A 14,786-nucleotide genomic window follows, 5' to 3' on the forward strand; every position below is an offset into this window, starting at 1 on the left:
TTTGCATCAGTGACCAGTCCCTGGCATTCTTTGCCACTCCCCGAGTTTTTGGGTCACCTGCAAACTTTACCAGTGATGATTTTATGTTTTCTTCCAGGTCATTGATAAAAGTGTTAAATAGCGTAGGGCCAAGACCCGATCCTTGCAGGACCCCACTGGAAACAGACCCATTCGACGATGATTCCCCATTTACAGATGAATTTATGGTTCCTTATGACCTTAAAGTCTAGGACGTCCGTCGCTATTTGGAAATATGCAGCCTGAATAGAGCTTCCCCAGCACAAGGAGAACGCAGTAAGAGAAGACCGAGTACGGTATCACAGCGGCTTATTGAAGAAGGTCCCAACTGAGAAGGGAGGAAGTGAAAGTCGTTGAGGGGTGAAAGCAGGAATCTGCAGTCCTCTTCCAATAGCCGCAGAGAGTCACCGTTTACCAGGATCCCTGGCCCCGTTTGCAGGGGTCTGAAGTTGCATATTACAGTCCGTACCCTAAGACTGGGCTCGATCCGTAAAGCTAGCACTGCTGACGGGTGGCACTCTGCAGAAGACCAGGTCTCTGGACAGAGGGGCTGAGTTCTTGTGGATGCGGAGAAGCCCTAGAGAAGCCAGATGTGGAGGCCCACTGAAGGCCAGAATAGGGTTCTGAATGCCTCAGACTCTCCCGGGAAGCCTCCCGTACTGGGTCTGCCCGGGACTACAGGTGAGTTTAAACCTGCCCTCCTCCGTGTGCAATCCCTCCTTCAGTACAGTTGCCTTCGCTGGCCGGGAAGAGTGCAAACGGCACACTCCTGCGCACACAGACACACCCCTGTGACGACAGGGTGCCATAGGCCCAGAGATTTCCACGGGAATGATGGGTGCAGCCAATTCCAATCTGCATCTCAAAGACTCGACACTTCACCTCTTGAAGCTGATCCAGGATACTGCTAAAGCCACCTTGTTTCAAATACCTGCTTGACAGTTCCCCAGTTCTTTTCCCTTCCAACCCCAGACACGCAAACCATGAAATTGTGAGCTCACGGGTGTGACCAACTGGGAAACGGTCTCACTGCCTCAATCCCCTCTCTCACTTCTTGCACCCCTAAATTGCACAGAAGGTATTCCCAGCTCAGTTATGTGTGAACTGAACAAGCTGAGAGGCAGAAGAACTCAACCCAAAATTATTTCCATTTAGCAATATAGAAGAGGTTTATTGTAAAAACAGAACCACTTTAAACCCGTTCCCCAAAGGTCACATTTTTAATAGCCCCAAGCAAGCGTGCATCACACGGGAACCAAACTTCCACACAAACTCTGCCATGCTACTGCAGAGTATTAGTCACTTTTGAAAATTGTGCCTATTGTAACATTTTCATAGTTATCAGGTGGTGCAACACTTGCCATTAAACGATGCACCATGGCCACTTGGGCCTCTGGGACTGAACAGGGGACAGCGCTCAGATCCTCTTGCTCCAAATCCACAGGCCTGTACCAACGGATGTGATGGAGAGTCCTCATTAGCGTTCTGCAGTGCAAAGCATGAGACACGCAGTTGGGCAGTTCTCATTCTGTCCAGTGGAGGGCAGTGGTACACACACAGGACCACTATGACGTGTAGCACTCTGGAATACAGAGGAAAACGACTGAATAGGATGGTGGACGCGCTACTGTTCTTATAGAGCAAAACGAGGCTAAGCCACATGGAGGCGAAAGGTCGGCATGCACAGAGAAACTGACTGAATTAGCTATTGCAGAATAACTCCCATGTGGACACACTATTCTAAAATAAAAGTGATTTATTCCAGAATAATTTGTGCACTTCCAGACTAATTGTTCTGGAAAAAAGTGACTTTTGTTCTGGACTAGGGTGTCACATAGGAGCTATTTGGGAACAGTTTACTACAGAATAGCTATTCTGGTTGATTCCCCCCATATAGACAAACCTTTAGTTCTTGGATAGATACTGCACTTTCAAAGCAAGATAATTATACCAGACACCAACAGAAACAAGACAATTAACTCCTAAGTCCAAAGCACTTTTAAAAACAAGACAAAGAAAGACAAACTCCTCTCCAACGACTGAGGTGCACAGGGTTTTTGTATACAGCTCGCTTAATTATCTTTTTAAAAGCAACAAAGTGCCTTTCGCACCATGACTCTGAGAATTAGTCTCAGTTCTCATTAAATAATGCTCCAGTTCAGATCTAATGAAATGAGATCATCTTAGACAGTCTGCTGCAGCTAGCTATAGGTAACTGGCTCCTTCTCCTGTGTCAACCTTGCACACATTGATAGGGATATCGAGGCAGGCAGCTTTCGTATGGCCCAGGTTCTTGCACTTCTCTGCATTGTGGGGATGCCCACGGGTCATGAGTGCAGCATATTGCTTGGGAAGCCTCCTGGACTTCGGGCTTCCTAATGAGAGTGCATCTTCCTACGACCAGAATTCACACACACAGCAGGCTAATCTCTGTGCAAACAGTGCATGCTGTGCACACCAAACAGCATTATTTTCTAGGGATGGGCCGGGGCAATGAGTCATTTCCTGAATATCTGCCATTTTCAGCCACGCTAGCCAATGTTTATGCTGCTCAGGTGCTTCCTGAATCCTGCCGGCTGCCAGGAAAATGCCTGACCCTCCTGGGCACACGCCCTCCTCGCGGCTTTTAGAAGGCGAGAAAGAAGGGCCCCATCGCTACCTCCACGAGAGGGAAGTGTAGACCCTGACGAACTCCCACTGGCCCCAAGGCTGCAGGGACAGGGTCTGGAAAAAACATACCCAGCTGGTGCTTTACTTCCGGTCCTTGGAGATGACAGCAAGGACCATCCATCTCCCAAGAAGCCCCCACTCCTTCCCAAACGCCCCTCGCATCTCCCTCCCCATGTATTTCCAGGCAGTTTGTGAGAGTGGAAGGGTGGCCATCAATATTCCGCATCCCCTCTAGGTAGTTTCAGGAGGTGGTTGGCTGCTTTGTGCATCTGGATTTGCTAGAGGGGGGCTGGGTGGCCCACCCCCCGATCCAGTGTCTTCCAGGGCACAGCCAAGATGAACAGCTCTCTGATGCACAAGGGGCTCTTGTGAGTGGCTGCTGGTGCGTTGCCTGTCCCGCCCGCCCGCTTTCCACAGCCACACATCTAAAATCCATGTGTCCACCACGCAGAGCTGCTAGGAGCTAACCGAGTGATAGCCCTGGAAAGTGATGATGTAACTGTCCAACAAACCGCTACAGCCCATATCGCTGCCTCACTCACGAGCTTCAAACACTGGCCCGCACCCACATGGATGGCAGAGGAATTCTGTCTCCACGGCCGGTTCAATCCTTGACGTCTCCGCTGGGCTGGCCCATGGGCGGTCACAACCTGTGCCGAGTGCAGTGGCGGATTTTGTGCTGTGAAGCCATCCCCAGTGGGAAGCCAAATGAGACACTCCCAAACTCAATTCGCATCCCGCCTCCGGCTTTGCAGGCGTCAGACTTGACTTCAGTGCCACAGTCAGATCCGTGGAAACCTGAAGTGCTCCAGCAAGTTAAAATTACCCTGCACTCCTGCAATCCGAGATCTGCCAAGTGCCCCCGTATTAAAGAGATTATGCAAAAATGTGACGTGCTCCAGTCATTTGACATGGCCATGTGCTCAGCAGAGGTTAATGAACGGGACATTGCTAGACTACTTCGGATGGCTCTCTACAGCCTTCTGGTTTGGGCGTCAGTCAGCCCAAGAAGAGGCACAGACATCTCCCGAATGCTGACAATCACCGATGGAAATGGACAGAGGACCCGTCCCAGGAAGGAACGCCCTTGGATCAGGTGGAAAGTCTGCGACAACTCTTCCAGGATGTCCCCTCTCTTACCTGGCAAGGGTTATCCAGACTCAATCAGTGGGTGCTCTGGGGCTGTTTTCTGGGGGTGTTACTGGAAGGTGACGTTTGCTGGGTGCCGTGACCTTAAGTCTTCTAGGCACATAGGAAAAAAATGCGGTGCTAGGAACAAAGTCACTTTTTCTCAGGGGAAAAATATTGGAAAATAATTGTTCTCACTTCACATTCCTTCTCCCCCACCCCACAACAAAAAAACAGAGACGGGAACATCACTCCTGTTGTTATCTGGTCCTCCTCACCAAAGTATCTGAGCACCTGAATCCTAAATGCCATCCAGTGGGGAGGACAGAGATTTCTCATTTTTGCACAAGTTTTCATGAACATGTCATATGCTTGTTTAAACTGTGAATTTTCCTAATGTGTCCCCAGTGGGGGGCATTAAGAGGGGCTGGGAATGGGCCCCTTTTGTTTGGATCCTATCCTCCCTGCATTTACACGGGGGAGAAGTGTGAGGAGAGGCTCCACACCTCCCTTTGAGAGGAGCTGGGCCCAGCCTCACCTGTGACAGATCAGCTACCTCCCCACTGAGACTGATCGGCGAGGGATCAGATGATCGTAAAAGCCAGGAGGCAGCTGCCAGGAGCAAGCTAGTTCCCGTGGGAGGGCCTGGATCTGCAGAGCATGACCTGAAGCAAGTGGCCTCTAGAGTGGAAACTTGTAGGGAATAGAGAGATCCTTGCAGAAGACCTGGGGTTAGGGGAACGGCGGACAGATGTGCTGTACTCATTTGATGTGGAAGAAATAAAGCTGAGGCCCCAAGAAGAGGGCCTGACCCAGCCTCTGGCTGTGGGAAGAGGGGACAGGTCAATGGTCTATATATCTACCTGTGCAAGATATTCTGATTTATATGCCCACAGGGGCATTGGTTGTATAGCATACAGTGCTGCAGGAGTTAACTACTAGAAACATTTGAGCAGATAAGCATACACAGCCCCACGTGCCTCAGTGAAAGCCGGACACTTACCTACCTGAGGGCACGAACTGGCTTTAAAGGAATAGATCTGATGCCTCTGAAGAGATAACCCGTGGACTCGGGGATTTTATTTACCCTGTAAATAGCTCCCTGGGGATTTAACTGGCCTGAATGCTTACACTCACAGAAAAGTGCCAAAAATGGTTACAGTAATCAGGGCTCCGATGAATGGGGGCAGAAAGAAAGACGAATATTGGAACTCTCCCCACTGACTTAGGAACGAGCCTCAAGTCCCCAAAACCATGGAGCACACGCTGAGCACCCCAGTGCCCAGAGCTGCTGAGATCTGGGGTGAAATCCTGGACCCATTGAAGCTGATGGCAAAACACCCATTGAATTCAATGGGGCCAGGATTCCACCCTGGGATTTTGATTTGGTCCATTAGAGAGGTAGGAGCTCCTTCATTGACCAAACAATGCACAAAGGGCATTAAGAATGAGACAAGGCGCACGAGGAACTAGGCTAGAAGTCTGGCCTCATTTCATGGGTACGTAGAGCTTGACCCCAAACCCTTTGAAGTCAATGAAAAGATGCCCAGAATCCACCTTCAATTAGCGACAAGTGCTAAGAGAAGAATTCCAGCTACTCACACTGTACATAGGGGGATTTCTCAAAGGCTTACGACTCTCTGCTGGATCAAAACCAATTTTCACTGCAACACTGAAAGCCGCTAGCCTGAAGCGAAGACCATTTCCTATGCAAAATTTAGGTTTATACCCACAGCTACTTCTGCGCTAAGATTGTTTAAAAAGACCTGTAACAAGAGTTTTTGCATTTATCCGCCTCTATTCCCTTAGTCAAAAATGACTAATCCTCTGAGGCCCAAACTTCCCAAGAAAGTTCATGCTAGCGCAGAGATCAGACATGGAAAATTTCAGACAAGTGGCTGAACGTTTCAGAAACCTATCAATGTCTGGAAATAGGGACTTGGAATGGAAAAGCTCAGACAACCTTAACTACAGCTCTCTTCCATAGCACATGGTAACTGATACAGCTTCTGGAACAAGGTTTGCTTTCTTGAATGAGACGTTTACTAACAGTAAGCTCCAAAATTCACACAAAGAACCTCCCCCATACTCTGGAAACAAAAGCAAGAATCAATTTCAAACTGCTCTTGAAAAATGCAGTCAAGTGCCCCTCCCAGTTCTTAAAGGGAAGCTCCTATTAACAAAAAAAGAGAAAGGAACAAATAAATATTTAAACACCCAAACTTGCTTTACAATATAAAACGATTTCAGCTATACACTTATTTCAAAGGTATTCACACAATATACAGAATGGAATATGAACTGCTCTGCTGTGTGTCTTAGCCCCTGCACTGCTAGAAGTTAGAGGAAGGTCTGCTTTTGCTCAAGTGGGAGCTTTGCTCTGCTTTGGGGGCTCATGATGTGAAGCTCTGAGTGGCCATTGTGCACAGCACAGGACAGCCGTGAAGATACTAATGGTTCAAAGATTTGTGTAATGCCATAACTATCATGTATAATATTATAGCGCTTGTGCCAGACATTGATATATAGGACAGTGAAAACGTTCTGCTGCACAAACACAGATGCGAAGTCACATCTGATACACTGGTAGCACATAATACAAGTTTCAAGACTCCAGCCAGCAACTGTACACTGGGGGACTTGCAGGAATTTCCCACTGACCACTGACCCGCTCTTGAAACTTCAGGGGGAATCCCACACACCCTGGGATGGAGGGAGTTCGGTTAAAAACCGCCCTTAAAAGTTGCAGCTGTGGGTTATTTTTAATGGAACTGAGATAAAAGTGAATTGGATTATTTCTAATCAAACAAGTACAGCATTTCTGATTGTCTTAAAGGAGGTAAGATCAGAGACCTACTCCAGCCAGCTGGGAGTTGATGCTGGCGCTCACTGAGCTGAGGATGAGCTATAGGGAAAGGTGGACCAGAAGTCAGTAAGGGTCCAAATTACTAAGGTCCTGATCCTGCAGTCAACCCCATGTCTGAGTCAATGGGAAATGCTGGGGCTCCGGACTCCAGTGGGGCAGGGGCCGTTGTACCAGGCCAGGACTAATGAACCTTAGCAGTGAAGCTTCTTCTTGGAGTTTGGAGAGCAAGAATGGGTCTGTGGATAAAGCGCTGGACTGGAATTCAGGCGATCAGGATTTGTTTCCCAGCTCTTCCACAGACATCCTGTGTGACCCAGGAGAGTCACTGAATCCTTCTGTGCCACATCCCCCCATCTGCAAAATGGGGACACTGTGTCTTTTCTCCCATGCTCTATCCATCTTGTCTGGGTAGGAGGAACGTCCGTATGTTTTGCAGCCTCTTGAAGAACGGGCTTCTAATCTCAGTTGGGGTCGCAGGGTACGTCTACATGGCAAAAAAAAACAAAACCCAACAACCAACCCTGCGGGGGTGAGTCTCAAGAGATTGGGGTTCATATGACGGCACTAAAAATAGCAGTGTGGACACTCCTCCAGAGCCCAGGCTCCAGCCTGACTGGGAATGTCAACACAGTTATTTTTAGCGCTGTAGCGCTAACCCCAGGTTCTTAGTCTTGCTGCTGCAGGTGGTTTTTTTTTTTTTTTGCAATGTAGACATATCCACAAAGATCCAGCAATTCCAAGGCCAGAAGGGACCATTGTGCTCATCAAGTCTGACCTCCTGCGGAACGCAGACCGGAGAAGACTTGCAATAATTCCTAGAGCAGATCCTTGAGACAAACCATCCAATCTTGATTTTAAAACTTGTTGTGATGGAGAATCCACCTGCTTCTTTCTGCCTTTGCTGTACCTGTCTGGAGCTAAAATAGGACTTCAAGCCCCTGAACTGTCAGATGCACTCTTTTCACCAACACTTCTGTGCATTCAAACTGGTATCTGCATGCCATGCTCCTTCGTTTGCTTGGAAAACGCCCCGTTGCAGGGATGAATAAAAGGCTTTCCATAGACACACTGGATGTGTGTCGAAGCTGGGGGGGGGAAGATATTTTGCAAATCTTTTGATTTTTGCAATTAGTCATTGAAATTGACCAAAACGCTCATCAAAATTTAGAAGGCTTAATCTAGATTGGCTGCTCGCTGAACAACAAGCATGTGTGCAAAAAGTAATTATTGAAATGAATGCTCCCCCTAGACGAAAAGCCCGGATGGGTTAGGAACCTTTTCTCTTTACACTCTGAGGGCATGTCAGCCCGTTGCAAACATTTTTATTTATTTGGTGTAGCTAGACTGGAGCAGATTTTTTATTTTACTCTAAAGTTTTGCAGAGTTACAGACTAGCTTACCCTAGGGGACTTTAATCAACACACACTTCTGGTGTAACAGAAACAACAAGCACACACCAAGGACAAAATTCTCTGTACATTATTTCCGTGCTAACAGCCACTCCCATTAGGAAGTGGGCTGCAGAGTGTGTCAGCCAGGAGAAGGGGATGAGCCGAGCTGGGGAGCTGCTGCTTGGAAGCCGTGTAAATGCTTAAAAGCATGCACAGCATTCTACAAGGCGATTGCAGTGCGGACAAAAAGCAGAGCAAACGCCATCTAACACAGCTGGCCTTTGTGCAATTATACCTTGACTCCCAAGCAGAAATACTGGCCTCAAGAGAGATTCCAAGCAAGGAGGAACGGAGTGGATGCATTTCCACCAAGACCTTTCCTGGTATCTCAGTGATGACAGAAAAATAAAGAACAGAAGTGCTAGTGGAGAGGGATAGTCTCATTTTGATGGTGCGCACAGACTATCAATACCTGTATGCGTGGAACGAGACTGAAATGGCCACCTGCCCATTTTGCAGCTACCACACACAAAGAGCTGTCCGGTGCTACCTAGTGGAGCTGGATTTGAACCAGCCACCGTGAGATAAGTGGCGGTGTATGCCATTCTACTATCCGCTCAGAACATCCACTCCCTATGCAGATAGGGAAAGTTATTATAAATTAATGGGATAAATATTAAAATCATTTTAATAAACGAATAAGAGGGAGAACAATCCTTTTCCTCAAGAAGGAGCATTGGATCGCCTGCTTTAAATGCAAACAAATATCCCAGTACACTATCAAAAAGATCACAGAGACATAGCACAGAGCTGGGAATCGTGTCCAGGGCTCACTGCCAAAGGAACCAGAGAAGCCTATGCATATCCCATGGCGGTGCCCCTTCCTGGGGCACTGTTTAGCTATACTGACCAGCAGTGGGCCCTTAGCCATCGGAAAGCCCCGTGCACTGGTATATGCACTGGCATAACCCCAGGCTGAAAGCAGCTAATCATTTTTAACCTCACAGTGCCCCTTGAAAACAAACAGGATCACAGTTTATATTTGAAGAGCTCGAGAAATCCATTGGTTGCTGCAGTGTAAATAGATTTGTCGACAAGCTATTAAGAAATTAGTAATTCCTCTTTGAGTCAACAGTTAGCCAGCCACTTACATCACCTCTCACAGAGAAATATTGACCCTCTTCCAGTATCAACAGTTAGGCAAATACAGCCAAGGATAAAGCATTCACATAAAAAAAACACCAGCCCTGCCAACAACAGGAAGAAAATACATCCCAGCAGAAGATTGCGTCCTTTATTTGGAATTGTTACAGTGCCACCGCGGCTGCAGGAGAATCCCTGAAAGCCTTTCCTGACCTGCGTTTCATGCCATCAGCGCTTCTGTTACACTTCTTCCAAGTGTATTCTGCCCAGAAAAGCAATGGGGACAGATTGCTTATTGCACTGGCTAGCGTGCATAGGGACCATTGCTTTCTAATGCATTTGTCATGCCATAGTGTCTTCAGAGGATATATGCCTGAGTGGTAGAACAGTACATGGGGAGTATATTTCAAATGAAAGGGCAGTTCTATTTTAATAGTTGACAATTGAACAGTGGCACCTCCTATCAGCAGAAGATACATTCAGAGTCAAAGTCACTGACTCAAACAAGCTTTTACGACTCTTCCCTCCCGTTAGCCTTCTGCAGCCAACAGAGCTATGGGAGTGCGGGCTAGATTCTATTCCTTCATCCGATCTGTGGATTAAGTTCCAGCCAGTTACATCTGTGCAAACCCCTTTGACAGCAACAGGACAACACCGGCTCTATACCAGTAAAGCGTCATTTGAGGGCATGTGATTGCACGGAGATCACTGAGAACCTGGTAGTGTCTCCGGACCTTAGTACTGGTGATGATACATAAGGAAGAAAGAAGCCAGCTTGGCTTTCAGATCTCAGGCGGAGACTGCAGGGCCAACCCGCAAGAAAAAAAAATCCTCTCCATCTTAGCTAAGCACATTGAAGATGGATCTATTTACACAGAGCCCCACAGTGGCATTTTACAGTCACCTTTCGGAGCCAAACGTCATGCTGGGTGCCTACTGTTTTCGGCCCAAGAGGCCCTGCTTTCTTCCTTCCCTAATGACCAGGAAGTCTAGGCAACCACTATGCGTCTGGAACAGACTTCAATCATCTACTGTGTAGGCTCAGAAACTTTGTCACAAGAGTTTGGTTCGTGGTGAGAAGAGTGACTAAGAACCAGCGGCTTACCTTGCTAAGTGCATTTTCCCTGACAAAAATCTGAATGTGGCCGTCAGCACAGCACAGCCAATACAGCAGTGGACGCGAGCCATATTTCGCTTAGCGTTTTACAAACACCAAAATAGCATCTCTAGCCAAGGTGGTGCTGGGGACAGAAAGGTGAGGCGCTCGGCGTGACTTTCACATCCCCGGCTGAACTTACAGAGCCAGGTACCTCGCTTTCTCCAAAGCCCCTTCAGCGGAAAGTTGTTCCTGGTCCCTTTCCCGACGGAAGATCAAGGGAATTGGGGAGCTCTGCTGCTCAGATTAGGATACCCTCCTCCTCGTTAATTTTGCCACCCATATTTCTCTACTTTTCATTTATTCCTCTCAAAAGTGGCCGTTATCCTTTGGGCAGGACTCAGCCCCTTCCAGGGATTGGCAATGGAACGCAGGGCCTCTCTCCTCTAGGACCCTGGTTCCAGCCTGTCATCATCCGTAGTGAACGAAAAATCACTCCCTGGTGCTCCATGATATCTGGAGTGGGTTACCAGACTTCATGCAGTTCCCAACAGAGAGGTGTGTACCAGAGGTGTACCAGAGGGCTCTGGTAGCCCCCTTTTCACAGGCTCAGCCCTGACACCTAATTGCTAGACAGACTGAATTATCTTGTTGCCCCTAGAGATGGCCACTCTGAGGCCTGACTGAGGCACACAGGCCGGCTAAGGAGGAGGGTGGAGAACCTTAGAACGTCCAGTGGTCCACCTACTCCAGGAGGCAACCAGGCCAGCCCCAGATGTTGCGGAGGAAGCTTTACAACCTACATAAAGAAAGTTATTCCAACACAGCCCCTTAGTGGGTTCTTACCTCTCTTGGTGTATAGTCACGTCTCTGCAGCTCGCTTTGCCTCTCTCCTCACCGGTGGCTTGCGATCTGCCCCTGGGCTTGTTGAGGCTCAGCCCGCCAGCCAGTCCTCCAGGGACCAACGAGGGGAAATGGTCCCAACACAATACAGTCCTGGCCCCTGTTGACAAAGTTTGGCTTTCTGTTTATCCTGTCAGCACAGAGCCGTAGCTCCGTAAGCTTTTGCCCTCCCCAGGCTTCAGGAGTAATAATGTACCCCCGGGGCTTCAGTCAATAGTCCTTTTGCACCCAGCCAGGCTCAATGGCTTCTTGTCCAGAGGATGCAGGGTTGGAAAGGGGGTCTTTCCCCCTTGCTTGCTGGACACTTCCAGGGTCAGCTCCTAAATAAACACTCACCCCCAAACCTGGGCTTGCAGTGCTCCCCCCCATTATATTGCCCCAGGGCCTTTTCCTTCTTGCCTCACTTCTCCTCAGCATCCTTCTACATCCTCCCGCCTGGCAGACCTTTGCTCACAGCACCTTCCCCGGATGTTTCTCTCCCCCTAGCGTGTGCAGGCATCTCCTCCTCCTCCCACGCTCTTCTCCCGCTGAGCAAAGCGCTGCTCGTTTTACAGCTTGGCCGTCACGTGATCTCGGTCTTACACAGTCACTCACGCTTGGGAGAGTGCATCACCTAGGAACCCCTCTCCCCTGTAGGGGAAGTGGCTCCATAAAAGTGCCCGCTATGACACTTGGCTGTGGGAGTGCAGGAGCGGGGGAGTTAGAGGCTGGCTTCTATCCTCAGGCCTGAGCATTGATATCTACCCTCCTAACATTGTCTTCCGGCTGGTCTAACTGAAGACAAGGAGTAACCCTTCGCTGAGCCCCACTGAACTCTTACAGCGCGGCAGCCGGGGCACCTGTTCTTTGGTGAACGAGGGGATTTAAGGCTCCAGGGATGTCAATCCGGCCCCTTTCCCCAACCCTCGATTCACTTCAGAAAGCGAATTAGGAGAAGAAAGAGGGAGATTAGCCTTTCACCATGAGCTTGAGTCAGCGAAACAAGGAAGAGAGACACAAAGGAAGATTCCACGCGGCGTGACCCTAAGTGACGCCAACTGAATTCCAGGAGAATTGTTCATATCAGAGATGCATTAAATCTATTTAAGGGAAGAACAATAGGCAATAATCTCGCCCCAGGGCAAAGCATGAAGTCTAGAAGATTCCCTGAGTCGCTGAAGAACTCTTCAGGTAAGAGTTTCAGCGCGATGGGAAAGATGTTATGAAACCTGCTGCAGCTTTGCTGGGCATCCCTTATCCAGGAGGAACTATGCTCAGTGCAATCAGAAAAACATTAAAAATCCCACCCCCTCCACTGCAACCCTTGGCTCCCGGTTTGCAGTGTTAACTCAGAGGAGGAATATCCAATTACTTTCCTCGTAAAACCCACACACCCAGTCAAACAGTGTCAAGTGGCTGGGTGGTCTAACCACGCTTGTCCCATCTGTCCCTATTATCTAACCCACTGGCGGCAAAGCTGAAAGAACAGGGTGGGTTGTGGCCAGCCAAGCACGGAGTAAATCTCAGAGACATGAAGCACACAGTGGTCAAGGAATACCCCATAAACTGATGTTCAAACTTTGGAGGAGGACAGAGGTCCATGAACACAACAGAGAGTTAATCCAATTTCTCCAAACCTTAACAAGTGTCTCTTCCAGAGAAGGTTTGGTTTAGGTTTGTGAAATGGCCAGTTTAGATGTCCAGAAAATCAGCAAAGGTCCAGTTTGGGTTGGTGCCACCTGAACCAGGGTGCCCATCTCTAAAGATGTTACCTAAGCCATGACCTTCGCTGAGTTCTCACTTTCCAGCTTTTAAGGAGGGCAGAAGGGGCTTTGGAAACACCAGCTACCCCTTGGCTTATAAACCTGCAAAACACGTTTTCTGGTAAGGATGTGGAATCCCTTCTTCAAAGCACGGTGGTTTGCTTTGTCTTTTTGTAAGTTCTAGCCCTGTGGTGGTAGGAGTGGTCACTGGGAGACAGTCCTGAATAGAGGAAGCAAAAAATCAGAAATTAAGCCAAGACCATAACACACCAAAAGAACATTTTGTCAAGCAGACAAAAGCCACGGTGAATGAAAACAATCGTCACTCACTCCTTTCACATGGCTTCTGTCTGCCCCAAATCGGAGGTGGTGGTTGAATAAGTCATTGCCATTGTGCTGAGCTGCTCGCTGTGGTTTGTGTCAGCTGTCACAATTGTCTGTGTTGATTTAAGTGCTGTTTGTAAGCTAGAAGCCATGAGTTGAAAGAACTCCAACCATGGACTCGAGCCACTCGGAGAAACAAGAAGGAAGAGAGTTTGGAAGTGATTCTGCTCCTGTCATTATTCATCCCTAAGATAAACAGTCTGTAGTTTTTTTCATAGGCAATGACCTATCAACCTCTCATTCCCTTGGCCTTTTCCCTCGTGAGACCACTTTGGCAGAATAATACTGCAATCTGGCCCCCACGTCCCGTGTCTGTAATACCGCCGCAGGGACACATCCTAGGTTATCAACACCCATGTAGTATGCACTCTCTCAGTGGCATCATGCAGTGCAATCTATTTCTATGAGCACTGACCCCTGGAAACCCATGGGCCACCGTGTTTTAGTGACAGATAAACATAAAAAAAAAAATACAATTGGGGGATACAATTCAGACAAGCACCTGAAAATGGGAAGGAGAGAAAAAGGAGAGAAAAAAAGAGGCTTTGACAAGGATTCCGGTTTACACACCTCTCTAAAGAAGCCAGGGAAGGTTAGTCCAGAAACAAGCGAGTATTTCAAACGTTAACACCACAGCAGCTGCTCTGCAATTCCAGCACACGGGTTCAGCCCGATCCTTTTCCAGCTCCCTAGACTCTGCAGCCAGGTTTCGGCGAGGGGCAGGGCAGGCTGAGGGGCGGGATGAGCTCTGAAGGGGAATCACCCACAGCTGTTGGACAGAAAGGGCCAAAAAGTTTCCCCCCCAGACACTAATCCTCTCCTGCAGCAGGTTCTGTTTCTGAAGCCAGGGTCACCACATACTGTTTCCCCCCTGACTCTGAGTCATTTTCAGAGTCTATTTCGGTTGCATTCTCTCCAGCTGGGATGTATTGCAGATGGGGCTGGAATTAGATAAGGCACAGGTGCTGCCACCTGCTACGACTCCTGTTATTCTTGTTAGCTGGAGTGGCCTTATTCTTTAGAGACACTATTTATTCACCGGGAGCAAGACGGAGAAGGGAGAGTGACTCTTGGATGGAATCTCCCGCAACCAAAGGATGAATGAGCCAACCTCATACTAGCCTTGTCATCCCCTGATCAGCACAGTTCCCCACGGTCATCCACTAACATGCCATGGACAGGGAGGATAATGCTGGGACGTGCTCAGAATGACGGACTGGAAACCAAACCAAGTCTCAGAATTTTCCGTTTTGTTTCAAATGGACAGCATGACTTAAAATCTCATCGAACGTCCTGCTTCTCACCTGGAGATCAGAAAGCGCCGTTCTAAAAGGAGACTGAGTGTCACTGCCCCGTTTTACAGATGGGGAAGTGACCTGGCTGGGGTGACACAGAGTCAGCAGCAAACCTGGGAATAGAACCAAGGTTTCCTGATTCCCAATCCA

General features: G+C 48.5%; 1 long non-coding RNA gene across 2 annotated transcripts; it reads right to left on the minus strand.

The window, feature by feature from the left end:
* Positions 1 to 1,168: 1,168 nt before the first annotated feature.
* On the minus strand, positions 1,169 to 14,087 carry LOC137161638 (uncharacterized). Of its 2 annotated transcripts, none has more exons than XR_010922146.1 (4): positions 13,912 to 14,087; positions 13,060 to 13,177; positions 11,159 to 11,315; positions 1,169 to 1,600 (listed from the first exon to the last, which is right to left on the minus strand). It is a non-coding gene; the product is annotated as an uncharacterized lncRNA (long non-coding RNA). The 2 variants fall into 2 exon arrangements; XR_010922145.1 differs by having other exon boundaries at positions 12,967 to 13,177.
* Between the last annotated feature and the right edge of the window lie 699 nt (positions 14,088 to 14,786).

The sequence above is a fragment of the Emydura macquarii genome, unplaced genomic scaffold, assembly GCF_026122565.2.
Source record: "Emydura macquarii macquarii isolate MOO-44397 ecotype Brisbane River unplaced genomic scaffold, CSIRO-AGI_Emac_v2 contig_2365, whole genome shotgun sequence".
In the NCBI taxonomy this organism is placed as follows: Eukaryota; Metazoa; Chordata; order Testudines; family Chelidae; genus Emydura; species Emydura macquarii.